Source organism: Rousettus aegyptiacus, unplaced genomic scaffold (genome assembly GCF_014176215.1).
Source record: "Rousettus aegyptiacus isolate mRouAeg1 unplaced genomic scaffold, mRouAeg1.p scaffold_m13_p_4, whole genome shotgun sequence".
NCBI classification, from domain to species: domain Eukaryota; kingdom Metazoa; phylum Chordata; class Mammalia; order Chiroptera; family Pteropodidae; genus Rousettus; species Rousettus aegyptiacus.
Window position 1 is genome coordinate 93,590,082 of NW_023416307.1, and position 21,467 is coordinate 93,611,548.

At 35.6% G+C, this 21,467-nt stretch overlaps 1 protein-coding gene across 1 annotated transcript in view; it reads right to left on the reverse strand.

The window, feature by feature from the left end:
• Positions 1–21,467, reverse strand: part of SLC9A9 (solute carrier family 9 member A9) — a 507,404-nt gene that overhangs the window by 222,025 nt on the left and 263,912 nt on the right. The gene's annotated exons all lie outside the window — the stretch shown is intronic.

Genomic DNA, 21,467 nt, shown 5'->3' on the forward strand with positions numbered 1-21,467 from the left:
AAAGGGGCTTAGATGCCACCTACTGGAAACCAAAAGAAAAGCACCTTCTGTGCAGCAGGCCAAAGAGAGACTTTTTTATAATAAATCTTTCTGGAATAGAAAGCAGGATATATTGCCATTAATGCCCAGGCAGAGAAATAGTCCATTAAACACCATGAGCAACCAAGGTGGCAGAGCATCTCAGAAAGAAAGAGAAAAATATCCAGAAAATAAGCTTACAGACATAAAAATATACAACTTAAATGACAGAGAATTCAGGATGGTATTTCTTAAAAAACTCAGTGAGATCCAAAATAAATCATATCAACAATTTCAGGAATTGAAAAAACAACTAGATGAGCTGAATGAGTTCTTTAGCAAGGAGATCGAAACCCTCAAAAAGAACCAAATAGAAATTCTAGAGGTAAAAGACACTGCAAGCATTGAAAAATGAAATAGCAGGCTTGGGAAATAGAGTTGACCAAATGAAGGAAAGGATCAGTGATATCGAAGACAGGAATCTAGAAATAAATCAGAAGGAAGAAGAGAGAAAAAGAGAATGAAAAATAATGAAAGAGAAATTCAAGAACTAGCTGATACCATCAAGAGAGGAAACAAGAATGGTCATTCTCAAAGGGGAGGAAAAGGAGCAGAGACAAGAAAGCATTTTCAGACAAATAGTTGATGTATTTCCCAAATCTAAGGAATGAGCTGGAGCTTGGAATTCAAGAAGTCAACAGAATACCCAATTATCTCAACCCAAAAAGGTCTTCACCAAGACACATTTTATTAAAATTATCAAAAATTATAAACAACAAAGACAGAATTCTCAAGGCATCCAGGGAGAAGAAAACAGTAACTTATGAAGGAAAAACCATTAGATTATCTTCAGACTTCTCAGTGCAAACCTTACAAGCCAGAAAGGAACAGAATAAAATATTTAAACTATTAAATGAAAGGAACTACCAGCCTAAGCTCGCCTTTAGATATGAAAAAGAAAAAAAGACCTTTCCGGACATACAAAAATTGAGGGAATTCTCCACTACGAGGCCTGCACTACAGGAAATACTGAAAGAGGTCAGCTCAGCTAAAACAAAATGACAAAAATAAATACATAATAAGAACTAAAGTGACTATCAGGCAAATGGAAGCAGAAGAGTGCAACCCTTACTAAGAACAGGACATTATAAGCTTAAATAATAAGAAGAGAATTGCTATGGCAAGATAGTAATGAATGCTCAGCATACATAGGGACAAATTGAGATAACCATGACTGAAAAGGGGAGGATTCAAAGATCCAAATTCACAAAGGGGGATGGAGATAAGACACGCGCAGAAGAAAAGCGACAATTGAATATATATAATTATCCTTTACATATTCGTATTGGTAACTACATGCAAAAGATTCAGAACCTAAGTATATAACATAAAACAAGAAGAACTAGAGGGAAAACTCACAAAAGCCAACCAAAATAAAGAAAATAGAAACACAAGGAAAAAGAAGCAATGGAACCGAGCTACCAGAAAGCAAAAGATTAAATGGCTATAGGAAGACTTCATATTTCAATAACCACCCTAAATGTAAATGGACTGAACTCACCAATTAAAAGGCACAGAGTTGCAGGATGGATCAAAAAACAAAACCCAACCTGCCTCCAGTTTTAAAGACTAATATAGACTCAACGTGAAAGGGTGGAAAATGATATTTCAAGCAAATGGCATTCAGAGATAGGCGGAAGTAGTGGTATTAATACCAGATGAAATAGATTTCAAAACAAAAAGTGTAAAGAAAGATACTGAGGGACACTTCATAATGGTAAAAGGAATCATGAACCAAGAAGACATAACACTTATTAATATCTATGCTCCCAATCAGGGAGCCCCAAATATATAAAACAATTACTAACAGAACTAAAGGGAGAAATAGAACAAAACACTATCTTAGTATGGGTCCTAAATACCCCACTGTAGGATATAGGAAGATCATACAAACAGTAAGTCAATAAGGAAATAACATCCTGAAATGATACTTTAATCCACCTGGACATAATTGACATTTATGGAGCCTTTTATCCCCCCAAAAACTACTTATATATTCTTCTCTAGTGCACATGGAACATTCTCAAGGATTGACCACATACTGGGACAAAGAGTTAGCATGAACAAATATAAGAAAATTGAAATCATACCAACCGTATTCTTTGATCATAATGCTTTGAAACTAGAGATCAACTGCAAAAAAGAAATCAGAAAGAACCACAAATACGTGGAGATTAAACAACATGCTACTGAAGAATAACTGGGTCAGAGAAAAAATAAAAAGAGAAATTAAAAGATACATAGAAATGAATGATAATGATAGCGAATCATATTAAAAATTTTGAGACACAGCAAAAAAAAAAATGATCATAAGAGGAAAATTCACATCTGTACAGGCCTACCTTCAAAAACAAGAATGAGCTCAAATCAACTATCTAATGCTTCATCTTAAAAAACTAGAAAAGGAAGAACAAATTAAGCCAAATGTCAGCAGAAGGAAAGAAATAATCAAAATTAGAGAAGAAATAAATTAAATTTAAAATAAAACAAAAAAATAGAAAAAACAAATGCAACAAAGAGCTGCTTCTTTAAAAAGGTTAATAAAATGGACAAGCCCCTGGCTAGACTCACTAAAGAAAAAAGAGAAAGGACACAAATAAACAAAAACGGGAAATGAAAGAGGGGATATTATGACAGACACTGTAGAAATACAAAGGATCATATGGAAATACTATGAAAAAGTATATGACAACAAATTTAATAACCTAGAAGAAATGAACTGGTACTGAGAAGAATACAACCTTCTTAGACCAAATCAAGAAGAATTTGAAAATCTAAATAGACTGATCAGTAGTATGGAAATCAGCAGTATGAAACAATCATCAACGACCTACCAAAAAGTAAAAGGCCAGGAACAGATGGCTTCGCCAGTGAATTCTACCTAATACTCAAAGAAAATTTAATACCTATTCTCCTCAAATTCTTCTAAAAAATCGAAGAGGAAGCAATAATTTCCAACTCATTTTATGAGGCCAATATTATCCTGATATAAAACCTGGTAAAGATAACACACACAAAAAAATCTAGAGACCTATATCTCTCATGAACACAGATGCAAAAATCCTAAATATGATACTAGCAAACTGAATACAGTAACATATTAAAAAAAATTATACACCACGATTAAGTGGGCTTCAGCCCAGGAGCACAGGGATGGTTCAACATATACAAATCAATTAATGTGATACACAACATAAACAAATTAAAAAATAGGAATCACATGATCTTATCAATAGATATAGAAAAAGCCTTTGACAAGATACAACACTCATTTATGATCAAAACACTTAACCAAATTGGTATAGAAAGAAAGTACCTTAACATAATAAAGGCCACATAAGACAAACCCTCAGCCAACATTATCCTTAATGATAAAAAACTAAAAACCTTCCCTCTAAGAGCAGGAACAAGGCAAGGCTGTCCACTATCAACATTGTCATTCAATATAACATTGGAGGTCCTAGGAAGCGCAATCAGACAAGAGAAAGATATAAAAGGCATATAAATGGAAACAAATAATTCAAACTGTCACTATTTGCAGATGACATGATTCTCTATATATAAAACCCTAAAGACTCCATAAAAACAATACTAGAAACAATAAGCAAATACAGTAAAGTCTCTGGATACAAAATCAATGTTCAAAAATCCATAGCATTCCTACTCAAATAATGAAGTGTCAGAAAAAGTGGAAAAAATAATTCCTTTTGCAATTTAAACAAGAACAATAAAATACCTAGGAATAAATCTGACAAAACATGTGAGGGAAATATATAATGAAAACTACAAGACCCTATTAAAAGAAGTTGAAGAAGATACAAAGAAATGGAAAGGTATTCCGTGTTCTTGGATTGGAAGAATCAACATAGTTAAAATGACCATATTACCTAAAGCATATATAGATTTAATACAATCCCCATCAAAATCCCATCGGCTTTTTTTTTTTTAAAGAAATGGAACTAAAAATCATTAGATTTTTATGGAAGCACAAAAGACCCCAAATTGACAAAGTCATCCTGAGAAAAAAGAATGAGGCTGGAGGTATCACTCTGCTGGATTTCAAATTATACTACAAAGTGACAGTAATCAAAACAGCATGGTATTGGCAGCAAAACAGAAACACAGACCAGTAGAACAGAATTGAGAGTCCAGAAAAAAACCCATATTTATATGGGCAAATAATTTTCAACAAAAAAACAAAAATACAAAGTGGAGAAAGGAATGCCTCTTCATAAATTGTGCTGGGAAAACTGGAAAGCCACCTGCAAAATAATGAAACTAGACTGTTATTTATCACCACATACCAAAATTAACTCAAAATGGATTAAGGATCTGAATATAAGATTTGAAACATAGGAGAAAACAGGAAAACTCAAGGATGTTGGACTTAAAGAGGATATTTTGAACTTGGCCTCAAAAGCAAGGGAAGGAAAAGCTAAAATAAATAAATGGGATTACATCAAACTAAAAAGCTTCTGGTCAGCAAAAGAAACAATCAACAAGGTAATGAGACAACTATCCAAATGGGAAAGGCAATGCCTCTGATAAGGGCCTAATGTCCAAAATATACAAAGAACTCATACAACAAATGATCCATTCAAAAAAATGGGCAGAGGATCTGAATAGACACTTCTCCCTAGAAGACATACTAATGGACAACAAATATATGAAAAGATGCTCAACATCACTAGCTATTAGGGCAATGAAAATCAAAACCACAATGAGATACCATCTCACACCTGTTAGAATAGCCATAATCAACAGGACAAGTAATAACAAATGCTGGAGAGGATGCAGAGAAAAAGGAACCCTCATACACTGCTAGTGAGACTGAAAATTGGTACAGCCACTATGCAAAACAGTATGGAGGTTCCTCAAAAAAATAAGAATTGATCTACCATATGATCCAGCAATCACTCTACTGGGTAATTACTCCAAAGACTTGAAAACCCATATCCAAAAAGATATTTGTACGCCGATGTTCACAGCAGCATTATTCATGGTGGCCAGGACAGGAAGCAACCAGTGTCCTATGATAGATGATTGACTAAAGAAGCTGTGGTACATATATACAATGGATTATTACTCAGCCATAAGAAGAAATGTAATACTGCCATTTGTGACAACCTGGATGGACCTCAAGATAATCATACTAAGTGAAATTAGCCAGACAGAACAAGTTGAAAATCACATGATATTACTTAAATGTGAAATATAAACCTAAAAGCAACAAATGAGCACAACAAACAATTAGAGATGCATGGACATAAACAATAGGCTAATGGTTACCAGAGGAGTATAGACTAGTGGTTACTAGTGCAGGGGTGAGAGGACGGGAAAGGTAGACAGGGTGAAAGATGTCAAATATAGGGTTTAGGGGGAGGGTGAAGTCAGTAAAGGGGATTGAATATATGGTAGCTGAAGGAAACTGGACATTGGGCGGTAAACACACAAGAGAATATACACATGTCAAATTATAATGTACACTTGAAAATTATATAATTGTATTAACCAATGTTACCCCAATAAATTTAACTAAAAACAAAAACATTTTAGTGTTTTTGCATAAAAGAAAGATTCATGTTAAAAGTAGAACCTAGAGTTAGCTTCAGTCCTATCACTTTCTGCAATGGTGTCTGGATGGTATATTTGCACATCCAGTTAAACACCATCAATAAATTTACAACTATTCTATTTATTTATTTATTTATTTATTTATTTATTTATTTATTTATTTATTTGCTTGGCTCTGAAAAACACTGTGTGTCTTGCTTAAAATTAAGCACTAACATATGCTTTTGGAAAAAGAATTATTTTTTATCTATTTCTAAGTAGTTGAATATGTTTGTTATGGTCTTTTAAATTACTTATGACTAACAATACGAATATGTTCTTTGTGAAGAAGGGATTCAGTGAGTAGAATAAAGTGTTCTAATATGAAAGCTCCTGAGAATTTTAAAGAATATTAAATTCCTAACACGAACATGTATAATATTTGCATATTGTTTATAACTTTAAACACATATTTGATTCTTTATACATAACTCATTATTTATAAAAATTTTTACTTTTCTTTTGCACAGTTCTGAAAATTATCAAAGTGTGCTTTAGCCATTGCTCTTGAGAAATCCACATGGCAAATTTTCTCCCAATTCATACCATGGCAGAATACACTGATTAGAATCACTGCCATTTAAACACTGCTTCCTTGGTTGATGACATTAGGGATTTGATTTTAGTCTCTCAAGCCTCAAAAGTATTGACTATATGAAAATATTACTTATTGAACTTCAAATAATTTTAGGTAAATAAAAAGTGGAAAAAATTCTCTTTCCTAGAAATATCTATAGTATAGGATAGTGTAAATTCATATAGATAGCCTAGATTCATATAGATTCTATAGTTAGCAACTTTCCAAAGGTATTTTATGAAATTCATCATAAATAAATTACTATATGAAACTAAAACTGAAAAATGAGAGTTAAGATGTGGGATACTTTTAAGTCACTAAAGAGGAAAGAAAGGCAGCTTGGTCTGGTGGAAAAAGAACTGGACTTGGATCCTCTTCTAATCCTATTTTCCCTATCCATATCTATTTGTTGTATTTTCTAAGGAAATTATTTACTCTCTCTGTGTCCCAGTTTTCTCCTCAGTAAAATAGTTGCTAATAAGACCTAACTCACCAGTTCTTGTCATGAGGGTTAAGTATACTAATTTTTACTAACCTGCCTTAGTGACTGGCTCCTAGTAGGTATTAATTAAATAAATATTAATCAAATCTACATTCTACCATGTTAAAGATTAAGTAAACAAAAGTAGATAACTCATTTTTGTTGAACTCCCATTTTTTATGTAGTGTAACAGCTTCACATGTTATGATTACTACAGAGTCTATAAATCTTTGAGTGAAATCTCTATTTATTTGCTGCAGATAGGTGAGCAAGTCACCCTATAAGGGGGTTTGTCAATTGTTCTTTTTGGTTCGGGCAGTGTGACTCCCATTCCAAGTCTAAGACCTTGGAAATTCTTATTTGAGTAATGTCTTTGAAATGTCCTACCTACAAATATCTGGGCATTTATATGAATATCCAAATCTTGATGGCTCTAAGTCTCCACATACTAACAAAGAAATATAAAGTCCCTCCAAAGTTTTCTTTTACCTTAAATATTTGTAGGAATCCCACAAGGGAGCTTTATGAATGACCTTGATGGCCCCTGGATCACTGCTTCTCAAGTGCTGCTGTACATTAGAATCACCAGAGGAGTTTTAAGGGCTCTGCAGCCCAGACAGCAGCCCAGTCCAGTTCAATTCGAATTCCAGGGGAATGGACCAGGCCTGGAGATTTTGACAACTCCATGGTGATTCCAGTGAGTTGCCTGATTGTATAACCAGTGTCCCACGTATGTAGTTCACATGTGAAGTCACTTGGACAGTTTGGCTTACATCTACTGGATCCAAAACCCTATCTGCCAAATGACAGGACCCCACCCAGTCCTTCCCTATCCAGTGTCTTTCTGGGGTCTCAACTTTGGCCACTCTGTAGAATCACTTAGTTATGCTTCAAAAAAAATTGCGGCCCAGGTTCCATCACAGACTAAATAAATCATAACTCCTGGGCATAGGGCCCAGGCATCAGAAATTTGTTATTTGTAAAAGCTCTTCAGTGATTCTGATGTGCATCCTGGGTTGAGAATTACTGCTCTAGGGGCTTCCCAGAGAAGGGAGTGGAGTTGCACATATGATCAGAGGATGAAGTTTACCATCACTCTAATCTGGCTGCTCATTTGGTTGCTCTACTCAGCCATAATGCTGTTGCCTGCACCAACCTGCCCTTGCTTTACTTCAAGCTGTCGACCATGCTCTCCACTGCTGGTTGCATTGTAGTTTTTGCCACTTGCAATTCTAAGACGGTCTCACTCTTTGGGGGCACCTACTATTTCTGCCTCTGGCCCCTTAAGCTCCATTTCTGTCTGCCTCATGGTCTCAGTCACTCTCTCTCTCCTCAACCTGTAGGGAGGGCATTATTTTCTTGTGGCCAGTTCTTTTAAAGATAGTTCTTTAGTAGAGTTACTTGGACATCCACTTAAATTCTTTCACATTTACCTCTCCACATTCTGCAAAGAGAGAAGGGTTCCAGCGGTGAAATAATGTTGCCCTCCCCACACCCAATTTTACTAATTAATGTCCTCATCAGAGTGCAGACATGCCAGCAGGTGGGGGGAAGGGGGGCACATTCATTCTCACAGGGTCCGACAGGAGGTAGCTGACCCTCAGTCTGTACCAGACATCTCATTTATAGGAATTTCCTTCTTAAGGGCTTAGTTAGTCCTCTCTGTGTCTGACTTCTTTCATTACTACATGTCTAAATCCCAATTACAGATACAATTTTAGTTCTTTCTGGTGAGGTGCCTGAACCTTGAGCAAATCAGAAACTAGAGCTAGTACCTGTGGTAGTGCCTGTGAATAGTCCAGAGCCTTTAATAAGGTATTTTCTACCCAGAACATATAGAAGGCCCTTAAAGAATGTTGTAGCCTTATTCTACAGGCCCATGTATCAGAGTCCTAGCAACAGTCCCACCATTACATAAAACATTCAGTAGGGCCAAATGAGAAAAAAAATGTTCCCTTAAAATCAGGCTATTTTTCCCTGGAAGGTTAGATGGTCTTAAACTCTTTTAGTCTTTAATATACTTAGGTGAAGAAAAAGACCCCTGTAGACTACCTGTCCCAACTTGGTACAAGTCAAAACATCAAAATAAATCAGCACAGACAGGTAGATGGTGGTGTTTACCTGAAGAGGGTGGTGTAAATCATTAATTTACACCAGAAATGAGTATGGGCAATGTCATCAAACTGCATCACCAGCTTGCAGACCACAAGATGAGAATACCTACATAAGAGCTTAGAAAGTTAAGCTATAGTTTACCTTGTGGTCCCAGGGAAGACCCTGGGGGCTGCGCAAAGAACTTTACATTAACCATCCAGAAATCTGCTGTCAAAATTCAGAACACTGAAACTTGACAGGAGTTACCTTTGCACCTCTCTCTGCCCATCTGTTTCTAGTTGGCCGAGAGATCTACCATGGCCCTATGTTGTTGGTCCCTGTGCCATCATCAGAGCAGCATCTTTATAAGGGAAAAGCAAGTTGAAGGATGAAAAGTGCTGAGGTATAAAGCCATTGTCCTGGGAACCAAAAATAACACTTTCTCCAAATGTGATTCCCAACAACCCCACATTTTCACAGATCTCTGGGTAAGAGAAGAAGAGTTGTGTAAATTCAGTTACCTACAATGACTAAGAAAGGATTAGACATTCTTTCCCAAAAGAAGAATTTCTTTATTTTAAGTCAAGTATCTTTGTTCGTCTAGTTTTTCCTTGAAAATTTAATCTGAATGGAGCAAGGCACAGTACAAAATGGGAAAAGATACACATTTTCAAGCATAGTTTTTAACAGCTTGGAACAAGTGGAAAAATAAGAAATAGTGTGTTACCTGTGTGTTCACTGTTAAAGCAGGTCCATTATAAGGGACATTCTCTTCTCCCTCAAGAACAGGTTGGCCACTCCTGACTCCTATCAAGTTATTTCTTAGTGTAACCCAAAACAATTACATTAAGTGACTCTCCTAAAAGAAAACTCTTATTCTCGTTTATTAGACTTGCTTATCGGGCACTTTATTCAGAGGTTCTACATTATATCTCCACTGATGAGATTCTTTGGATTTTTGAGCTGTGCCTCCAAAAGCAATTCAATTTCTCTTCTGAAGGAACTGCACAAAGACAGCATTTTTTGAAATCCATTTGCTATATCTTTTGAGGCCGCCAAGGAAATAGCATCCTTAAATTTGGCAACACTCTTTAACAAACACATACTCCAGCTCACATATTCAGCCTTGATGTTTTTTTTGTGCTCCATCTATAAAATTTAATTAAAATGAATAGAAAAATTACAGTAATTTCCATTTATCATCCCAAAATGCCATTATGAGACTAGCCCTTCATACCTGCACCTATCAAGCCAGGTGATAAAAATGTAATGGGTTAATCAAGGGGGTTATTTCACTGCCATTCTTAGAAATTCTGGGGTAATAATGAGCAACTATCTGTCTTGAATGCCATCAAAGCAGGGATCAGGCCAGCTGATCTCTTAAATTCCAGTCAGATAAAGTTTTCCACTATGCATTAAATCAGACCCATACACAGAAGGACATAAATCATGTATATTTATATGTTGATATTCAAGCACTAATGATGGCATTTTTTTTTTCTGTTTTGTAAAGGTGAAAAAACTGAGAGAAAAAAGAGCGAGACAAAGAGCGAAAGCAAAAGAGAGTGAGAGAGAGCGAGACAGTATTATCTTTCTGAGGAACTGACGCCTACATAGTGAAAAAGAATACATGGTCATTATTTGGGGGGGGAAATATAATAAAGAAATTAAATTTTAAAACATGCTGAATGAGATAAATATACTTTCTTGGGGTTTTGAAAAATTAGAAAGATAAAAATTAAGAGAAACCTTTGGAATCTTGGCAAGACATTTAAAGTTGAATTAATATGGGCCACAAAGATGATGCCTATTGGATCTAGATAAAGATTGTCCTGAAGGTGAATCTTATACAGAGCCTTTTATTCTGGTGATGAAAAAGCAGAAGAAAATAATAATAATACCCAATTACTCTTAGCTCCGTAGAACATTGACTAATCCTGAAGAAGAAGAAAAGCAAAGGGGAAAATGGAATAAAATATCTGTCACAAGATGAAGAGGTGAACAGAATAGAAGATGTGATAGCAACAATACTTTGGTGGGCAAAGGAAAGGCATTTTTGGTTCTGCCTATTATGGCTCTTTCAGGTCAGTGTTAAAGCTGATAAAAGAAAAGGAGAGCAAGGGAAGGAGTGGTGGTTAGCAGGGACAAAGTTACTTGGGTTCATTATCCTCTGTTAAAGGGAACAAAAAAAAAAAAAAAAGAAGAAAAGCCCAAGGAGGGGAAGAAGAAAGATAGTGATAAAAGAAGAAAGGAATGAATTAGAGAAAACAATAGTAGAATGGATAAATAAATCCAAATGCTCTTTTTAAAAAATCATCAGTATAATATGCAGTTCTATAAATTTTAAAAAGGGGAAAATATATACATATAATTTTCATAAGAATGATCTGTATTCAAATATATCAGAGAGACATTGAAAATAATAATGGGTTATGATGTACAACTCTATTCTTTGTGTGAGCTTCTTAACTTTTCTAAGGTTTGCAAAATCTGACTAATAACAGTATTTACTGCATGGATTTTTTGATGAATATTAATTGGGACAATTTATATAAAATATATTTATAGTGCATGGAGCAATATAGTATTTAACAATTGATGTTATTAAAATTTTTGAAAATATGGAGAGAATAGACAGTTTACTGGAAAAGTAAAGTTGACTGAAGTAGAAAATCTAAATATTCAACCATGTAAGAAATTGAAACCATTACCAAAAATTACTTGCACAAATGGCGTAAAGCTCCACGGTAGTATGAAAATATGTTCACAATTCTTTGATACTCCTCCCTTCAAGAAGTGGAGCTTAATTCCCCTCCCATTAAGTGTGAACTTTTCTTAGTGACTTGCTTCTAACAGGATCTGGCAGCAGTGGCAGCGTGTGACTTCTGAGACTAGTTAATAAAAGGCATTGCTGCTTTCTTCTTGCTCTCTCTCTGATTTCACTTACTCTAGGGTAAAATAAGCTTTCACAACATGAGGACACCCAAGTAGCCCTACAGAAGACACGCTGTGAAGAACTGAAGCCTTTTGTCTTTAGACACTGCTGCTTCAGCCAATAGCTTGCTTGCAACCAAATGAGAGACCCTGAGATAGAATGGTCCAGCTAAGCTGATGTTCCTGGGCTTGGAGCCCTCAAAAGCTATATAAAATAATAAAAGTTTTTTTTGTTTTAAGCTGCTAAGTTTTGGGGTATTTGTTTTACAGTAAGAGATAACTGATAAACTAAAGCTTGCTTTTAGGGATAAGTACTATGTATTTTTAACTTGTGATCAGTGCTTCGATCACAAGTTAAAAATACATAGTACTGCTCCCTAAAGTACTATGGGATAAGACAAATCCAGGCTGGTCCCTGGGTTGAAAAACTGACTATACCCATCCAAGTCATTGAACTTCTTTGGGCTTCAGTTTCCTCCAATATAATTCTACATTTGAAAGTTTATCTTTATAGTCCCACCTCACTCTGAAATTCTTGAATATTATGACTAAAATTTTTCAGCTGCAATTATATACTGTGATAAACAAACACAGATGTGTGGTTAAAAGAGTAGCTAAGATTTAATTGGGAATTTACAGTACAATTACAACTTTTTCAGAGAAAAATAATTACATGAAACAGGGAAAAAACATGGTTCATGTCTTAGCTTTATTTCTTCCTGGGCCCCAGTACCTGCCAAATAGGAGGTAACTACTATTGAATTTGCCAAATGGTCATTTGTGGTCCCTACTATAATGCAAATTATTTGTGGAGTAAGGCTTCTTAACTAGGGATTCACAGACAGGATTCTTTCTGGAAATTGAAAATACAGTGTGGTCTTGCCATTATGCGGGCCTCCACTCATTAGCACATAAAAGAGAACACTTATGAACTGAACTACTAAATGTCCATTATACAATATAATGACTTTCATTGAAAAGAATCACCAGCTTAGCAAAGGGGAAATTTAAACACTTTGCCATCATTTATAAGTTCAGCCCTTCTGGGATGGTATTTTGAAAGGTAACTGAATGAAGGAAAGAAGAAAAGCGGTAGAAGTCTTGACAGGAGAAATGTAATTAAAGTTAAGAAATAAACAGAATTCTATGCTTTATGAAGAGATCTTTGATCTAACTTCAGAAGCCAGGAGGCAGAGGCATTGTTGCCCATAACGCTCTCTCTCCACTGTATCTCAGAATAGGTAACTGAAATGAAAGATGCCTGCTTTTGTTAAAAGTAGCAGGAAAAAATGCACAAACCCATAATCAAAAACAACCGTAATACAAGTTAATAAGGCAGAGGCACATTGAAGGAAACTCACACAAGTAGTAGATAAAATTGTACTTGATCTTTCCTTCAATATTTCAGGATTACCCCAGACATTTGCTTTATGCATCCAAGTTATTACATTTAAATTAATGCATCATTTCAGAATTAAATAAAACCACTAATTAGCATATCTTGTTTCTTCTCTCTATTTTTTATTTTGAAATGTTAATGGTCATAATTCATTTATTCATTTATTTATCAGTTCAGCAAGAATTTAATGAACTCCTAAGTTCAAGGAAAAACCAAATGGTAAATTTCCATAAACCTTTCATATAGACTACAGTATCCTGAGAGGTTAGGCAGAACAAAAATTTGTCCAGAGCCACATAAGATTAAGATAAATTTAAACATTATATATACAAGCAATTTATCAAAAGCAAGTGTTGTGAGCAGTGAGATTGATGTCATGATTGATGTCATTTCCTCCAAGATGCTACCTTCATTTTCTTTGCAAGGCACAGATCTGATTTTCTTGGCAGATTTGATTATTATCATCATCCCTATGCCAAAAAGCCTCAAGCAATTATTAAATTTATAGGGTAAAATTCTCCTAAATGTAGCACAGTGAGACACTGAAAGGTCCACTGGAACTCACCTGTTCACTTTAATTCTTAGCTCTCTTCCACATCCTTCACTTTCCTGCCCGCCCCCAACCTGTACCAGAGGCCCTAACAGATTCCTACTTACTTTCTCAAGGCAACTTGGGCCACTGTCACAATGTGCTATCTCTATGCTTCTGGGATTTGTCAAGCTCTTTCTTAGTTGTATGCTTTTGCATACTTTTTCCTCTTTGCTTTCATTCCCTTAGTAAATCTGCATGATACTCTCCTAACTTTCCTTATACTCAGCTCCAAAATACCCAGCTCACAAATCAGCTTCCCCTGAACACATTGCCTCTAGAAAGCAATTCAGTCTTCTGGTCCTAAGTAAACATTTGCCACGTGCGAGTGTTGTTCGTGTGTGTGTGTGTGTGTGTGTGTGTGTGCGCGCGCATGTATGTGTGTGCATGTGTGTGTGTGTGTGTGTGTCCCCTGCTTATGAAGAGCTTCTAAGGGTGAAAACTATGTCTTATTTGCCTTTGTCTTCCTGGTTTCTAGCACAGTCCCCGCCACACAATCATGTGGTGCTCAGTCCATGCTCAGACCACACTTGAATTGAAAAGCCTGAAAGCCCTTCAGTCAGAACTTGAGACTGAGTGGTAGCAATGTAAGCTCTGTAATCTACACCCAGGCAGTCATATAAAAATCCATTGCAACCATTAACTTAATAGCAGGAAGTTTCCTGGGAAACAGCCTTCACTGAAACTTTTTATCCCAGTATGAATCAGAGACTTTGATTTTTGATCGCTTCATCCTTGGATTTAATTTGACACCTTATTGAAAAGGGCTACCCTATGATTTGTCCTCAAAATCAATGGCAAATCCTGATTCCTCTTCTCATCTCCATGCATTGCAGTCTGTTAGCAAGTGATCTCTGTCCAATCCTAGTCTGGGAGAAGTAATCAGATGCATATCTTATACTCTATGTCAAGTCACAGAATATTAGGTTTCGAAAATAATCTTTACATCCCAGTGATATAGTTCAATCATTCATTTTACAAATGAGAAAACTGAAGCTCATAGGTGTTAAATTAATTATTCAAGTCCTCTCTATTAGATGCAGAGGGGAGGGGCAACCTCAGCTTTCTGAACTCTCAGTCAAGTGTTCTTATCACCATATTATCTGGCCTGTCCTACATTACAGGTTTTCTTACAAAGTCATATACACCACATCCAATTTGGCTCTGTCTTAATTTCTATTGGAAATTTAAATTTGGATTTAAATTGCTGCTTTTCCATCCAATGGTGATAAACACTAAAAATATCATATGATTGAATAGAAATAAAATAAGCATCTGGAAAGAATTTGCTGTAATGAAGATGTGATTGTTTGCCCATAAATGCTAGACAAGAAATCTGGCTTTTCAAAAAGAAATGCATTAAAATATCTGTCTATTTCAACCTGTATTTTAGTAAAAGAATTAAAATGCACTGAAATTGGTATATTTTCAAAAATTATAGAATTAAGTATAACATAAATCATCATATGAATTAGCTGAAAGTATAATAAAATATCCAAATGTTCATTCATTTATTCATTTATTCATTCATCTATCCATCTGTCCATTCAAGATTTACTGAATAAATGATGCTAAGCCTCACAATTGCTACTATCCCATCTATAATTAAAGAATATTTAGTAAAAAGCAAAATAATTTGAAATACAAAGTTAAAATATCATATTCAAAAATTTGCCTCTCACTAATAAGCGTTGGCAAACCATTTAACACACAGTATTCTCTTTTCTGTATTATTCCCATCAGCATAAATAAGTATTGTTATTTTTTCCACCTTAAAAATGAAAAGAATTTTCTTCTAGATTCACTTCTCCATCCAGCAATCATCTCATTTCTCTGCTCTCCATTCACAGCAATACTCCTTCGAAGGACTTGTCTAAACACGCAGTTTCCAATTTCTTTTTTTTTTACATTCTCTCTTGACCCCAAAATAATCAGGCTTTTGTCCTGACACTCCATCAATATGGTTTTTATTAGTGTCATGACATTCATGTTCTTCATCTTACTTGACCTTTCACCAGTATTTGGCACAATCCATTGTGCTCTTTTTTTAAAAAAAATTTCAATTATTTTTTATTTTTCAATTGCCATTGACATACAATATTATTTTAGTTTCAGGTATACAACATAGTGATTAGACATTTGTACAGCTTATAAAACGATCACCAGGATACGCCTAGTACCAATTTGACACCATGCATAGTTATTACAATATAATTGACTATATTCCCTAAACTTTAATTTATGTGCCTGTTGCTATTTTGTAACTGCCAATTTGTACTTCTTAATCCTTTCACTTTTCCAGCCAATTTCCCGACTCTCCACCCCCATCTGATCACCATCAGTTTGTTTTACATATCTACGAGTTTGTTTTTGTTTTGTTTGTTCATTTATTTTTCTTTTTAGATTCTATATAAGTGAAATCATATGGTATTTGTCTTTTTCTTTCTGATGTATTTTACTCTGTATAATATCCTCTAGGACTACCCATGCTGTCACAAGCATCAAATTTCACATTTTTCATGGCCGAGTTATATTCCATTGTATATATGCACCACATCTCTATCCGTTTGTCTATTGATGAACATTAGTTTTCCTCCACATTCTGGCTATTGTAAATAATGCTGCAGTGAACATAGGGATGCACAGGTCTTTGCAAGTTAGTGTTTTGGATTTTCAGTTAAGTACCCAGTAGCGAAATTGCTAGGTCCTTCTTTGTCTCTTGTTATAGCCTTTGTTTTAAAGTCTGGTATAAGTATTGCTACCCTAGCTTTTTAGTTTGTTTGTTTTTATTTTTATGAAATATCCTCTTCCATTCCTTGACTAGAAGTCCCTGTTGTGCTCTTTCTTGAGATACTCTTTTGACTTCCAGGGCACCATACTTTCTTGGTTTTATTTCTCCCTACTTGCTACTAATTTGTACTCTCCTTCACTGATTTCCAATCTCTTATCACTGGAGTGCCTCAAGGCTTGGTTTTTGGATTTTCTTCTATTACTCCCTTAGTTTCATGTTTTCAATATCATCTCTATGCTGATGACTTCCAAAATTATACTTCTATCCAACACCTCTCTTCTGAACTCCAGTATTTCATATCTGACTACTCAACAGCTCAACTTTATTGATTAATACAACTGTAACATGTCAACATTCATTTTCTGATTGTCCACCAAACCTTCTATCTTGTAGTCTTCTCCAGATAATATCTGGTACTTCCATTCTTTTAAAATTTAAATCATATCATGCCATGCCTGTATGTAAAATACTCTAGTGTTTTCCCACCTTGTTAAGTCTCTCCATGACCCATCCTTTTTCACTGCTCTGATATTGTCTCTTCCCTAGTTTGCTTTAGCTCAGCCACATTGGTTACCATACCCCAGGTCTCCATTATATTTTTCATTCCCAATTTCTGGACAGCTCTGCTCCAAATATACACACAGCTCCCTCTTTCACTTCTTTCAACTATAACCTTCTTATTGAGGCCTATCTAAAATTTCACCCCTGCCTCTGCATATACATACCCTTAGCTTCCTTCTCTGCTTTATTACCATAAACATGCTACTTATTTAGCTTATTTATTTTTTATTACTATAAAGCTCCTCTACTAGATATTTTTTTTTGTTCACTCTTGTATCCCAGCCACCTGAACAGTGGCTGGCATAAAGTAGGCTCTCAAAAAATATTAGTTGAAAGAATGAAGGTAATAAGTGATAATAAGAAGAGCTACCTTTTAGGTAGAAATGTAAATGGAAAGTAAATAATATAAGTGTTAATGCATAATAAATATTAATTATTTAAATTAATATTATATTTCTATCTGTGTCTATTGGAAGTAATTTTTAGGTCAGAACTACAGGAAGGGAAGGAGAAATTCTTTTAACTGGAATTAAAAACAATTTTTTTTTAACTAGAATGGTATATTATTTAGTAAGTTAGCCTTATCAAGGTAAAGACCCTGGAAACACCCTGGAGTTGGGCCCAGTTTACCAGGTCCCATGCCTGCCTAGGGAGTGATGATATGAGAGAAGAAGGGATTGAGAGGCAGGCTGGGACTTGTGTGAGTCGGGTCATGGGGTCTGTATGCAGTCTTCTGGATGGTTCAGGGTGAGAACTTTAGGCCCACAGATGGCTGTGTGCTGATGTTCATCTCAAGTATCTCTAGCAGATCTTAGTTTTTAAGGTAAGAGTCAGGGCTTACAGTATTTGTCTAGATGTGCTTGTACACACCCTAAAGCAAGAGAACCACTCCAAGTCTAAGGGAAAGGATTACCACATATGTTCATATGCTCTTTAATAGAATGATTTGCTATCAAAATATAAATCCTCATGGTGGGTACAGAACCAGAGTGTTTTCATGATGCTGCTTTCAGCCTAACACATAGTGATGTTACACATTTGTTTATAGGTTGGGTTGAATATAAATTCACCTACATCTAGGTAATTATTAATTTCAAAACATTTTAAAGTGAAAATACAATTTTTAAAAGTCACTCATTCTTGGAGCTTTAAAAGATATATAATTCTTAAAAATCTTTGTATCCAGATCTAGATATTTGTTTAGCTGGTATAGTCCACAAAGACTATACCTTTGCATTTTATAACACAGAGTTGATTTTCATGAATTTTCCCTAAACTTGACTTACTGACGTCCTTTATTCCCTGGGGACAGAGGCACAGAGGCTGTGTAACTGCTACTTTCCCCATTGTCAGTGAACATGATGTAGGGAGCAACAGAGAAAGGCACTGTGTTTTATGCTATGTGTCATCATCTAACACTTTCCAAACTTTTCCACCTTTCAGAGAGAAAATAGCTGTCTCAGTTATTCTACAATACCTGCCTCACTTATTTTTTACAATTTGTAATTGGTTCCCACATGAAGATTGAACTTTGCTTGTATATTGCTTCAAGTCTGAACAAGGACCTCTGACCTGTGAAGTTAATTAAAAGAATGGATCTCATTTCTTTCAAAATGGTGACCTCAGAATCTGTATACTAGAGTGAGAATATGTTGTATATATGTGCATGTATGGTTAAATATGTAGCTATACCACATATGCATATATTAGGAGAGAAAAAATAAATAGAAAATGAAAGGTCCTGAAAGAAAAGAAGTGAGGAAAGGTATGAGAAAGGAAGGGAAAGGAATTAGCATTCATTAAGCTCCTCCTATGAACCAGGCATCCAGGAAAGAAGGCAATGGGGGGAACAAAGATGAAGAGATGAATTATCTGGATATTAAAGAACGAGCACATCTCCTTTCTTAAAGGAGAGTGCTATAAGAATATATGCTGGCAGTCCATCAGGGAGCGCTTGTCAAGTCATTCAGAGGAGAACAGGGACTATGGGGTACTGATTTTGTCTTTGTCTCCCTTAGGTGCTGGGCTGCTGTTTCGCCATGAGGTGAGTTATCTTTAAATTTCTGCTGAGCAGTCTAGATAGCATGACTTAAAAGTGCATGTCCCTAAATGGAGTTCAAATCCCAGAATACAAATGCTTAGAAAACCAGATAAGATCAGGAAAAGCCAGCCCAAGACATTTCTCTTTAAACCCTAGATAATGCTAGTTTTCTCCACAATTAAAATGATCCTAGAAAACTATAAATTGGAGATTTCTAGATATTAATATTAGTTTTTTTTGCCCATTTTTTTTTTTAAACCAAGGGTATTTAAAATTTCTGAAGTTGCATCTTTGTGATTACCCTAACGGGCAGAGAGGTGACTTTGCAGAGTTCTAGGGTAGGTTCTCAGCCTCTTGATCTTGGGTTTAACTATGAGATTTTTTTTGGCCAATAGGATATTTAGGAAATGTGATACAAGCAGAGGCTTGAAATGGACTCACGTGTTGGGATTTGCTTTTCTGCCAAGGGAAGAGCGACAGATACATGGCACTATACACAGTGCTCCAACTAAGTATGGCAAATCTGCCCTAGAATACAGCCCTAGCAAAACCACAGACACATGAATCAGCCCACCTAAGACAAACATAGCCACCCAGATCAACCCACCTCAAAATAGCTGAACGCTGCAGATGTGTGAAAAATAAATGTTTATTTCTGAACGTCACTTGGAGGGGTTGTGTGGTTGTTACACAGCAAAAGCTCACTGGTACAAATCTATTTGACTCATGCTCCTCTTCTCTGCCAGAGTGATATTTGTAAAATGGAAATCCAATTATACTAAAATTACTAAGCTCAGGATATTTTAATGACTTCCTGTTATTGGGCTGATTGATGCCACCCCCCCACACCACCACCCACCGCTCCAAATTCCTGTGTCAAATTCCTAACCCCCAGTACCTCAGAATGTGTCCTTACTTGGAAATGGGGTCATTGAAAATGTAAAATGTAATTAGTTGAGTTAAGATGAGGTAATCCTGGTGTAGGGTGGACCCTTAATCTGAAATGAATAGTGTCCTTACAAAAAAGAGGAAATGTGAAGATAGACATGCTCATCAGGAGAACACTATGTGAACATGAAGGCAAAAATCTGGATGATGTGTCTACAAGCCAAAGAACACTAAATATTGCCAGAAAACCACCAGAAGCTAGAGGAATAGAACAGATTCTTCCTCACAGCCCTCAGAAAGAACTAAATCTACCAGCACCTTTATCTCAGACTTCTAGCTCCAAAACTGTGGGATGATAAATGTTGTTTAAGCTACTCTCCATTAACTTTAGGGTAAAGTCTAAACTCCTTTACAAGGCATAAAAGTTTTTTTTTCCAAATTAAAGTATAGTTATCAGACAATACTATATTAGTTTCAGGTGTACGATATAGTGATTTGACATTTATATATCTTACAATGTGATTGCCACACTAAGTCTAGTAACCATCTCTCACTGTGATAAATTATCACAATGTTATTGGCTATACTCCCCTTTGACTTTTTCATCCATCCCCCACTCACCTTTCTTCTGGCAACCATCAGCTTGTTCTCTGTTTCTATGAGCCTGTTTCTTAAAATTCCAAATATAAGTTAAATTATGCTGTATTTATCTTTCTCTGTCTGAATTATTTCACTAGCATAATACCTTCTAGATCCATTCATTTAATCACGAATGGAGGTTTTTATTATTTTTTATTGCTGAGTAATATTCCACTGGAAGTCTTTTTATAAGCTGGTCTCTTGTCATATCTATGGTTTCGTTGCTCGTTGCATCCCAGTAGCTTCAGCCTTTCCCCATTCTCTAGCCACACAGAACTATTTACAATGCTTCAATTTACTGCTTCAGAGCTTTTGTCCATGCTGTAACTTTGTCCTCAAATGCCCCTCCTGCTACTTGCTAATCCCTTTCTGCTTTCCACATAATTACATAAATAACTTCTATTTGTATTTCAAGCTCCAGATCAGGCATCATCTCTGGAAACTTTCTTCTTACCTCCCCAATCCTAACTAAGGGAGGATGCCTTATTGAATGCTCCCCAAACAGCCTCTAGAGATAGTTCTACTACTGTCCATTATATACCTTTATCTTCATCAACAGACTTATTTGATAATGAACCTCTTGAAGGCAGGATTACATACTATCTGTCCTTTGATTCCTAGTACCTAGCACAATGCTTGGCATACAAAGGCTGTGCAGCAAATGCTTGTGGAAGAAATCTATGAATGTTCATATGCAAATATCCAAACAGATGTGTTCTTGGCATATGGGAGATACTTTCTGTTTGTGTGACAACTGGCAATTGAGTTTACTTGGAAGTGAA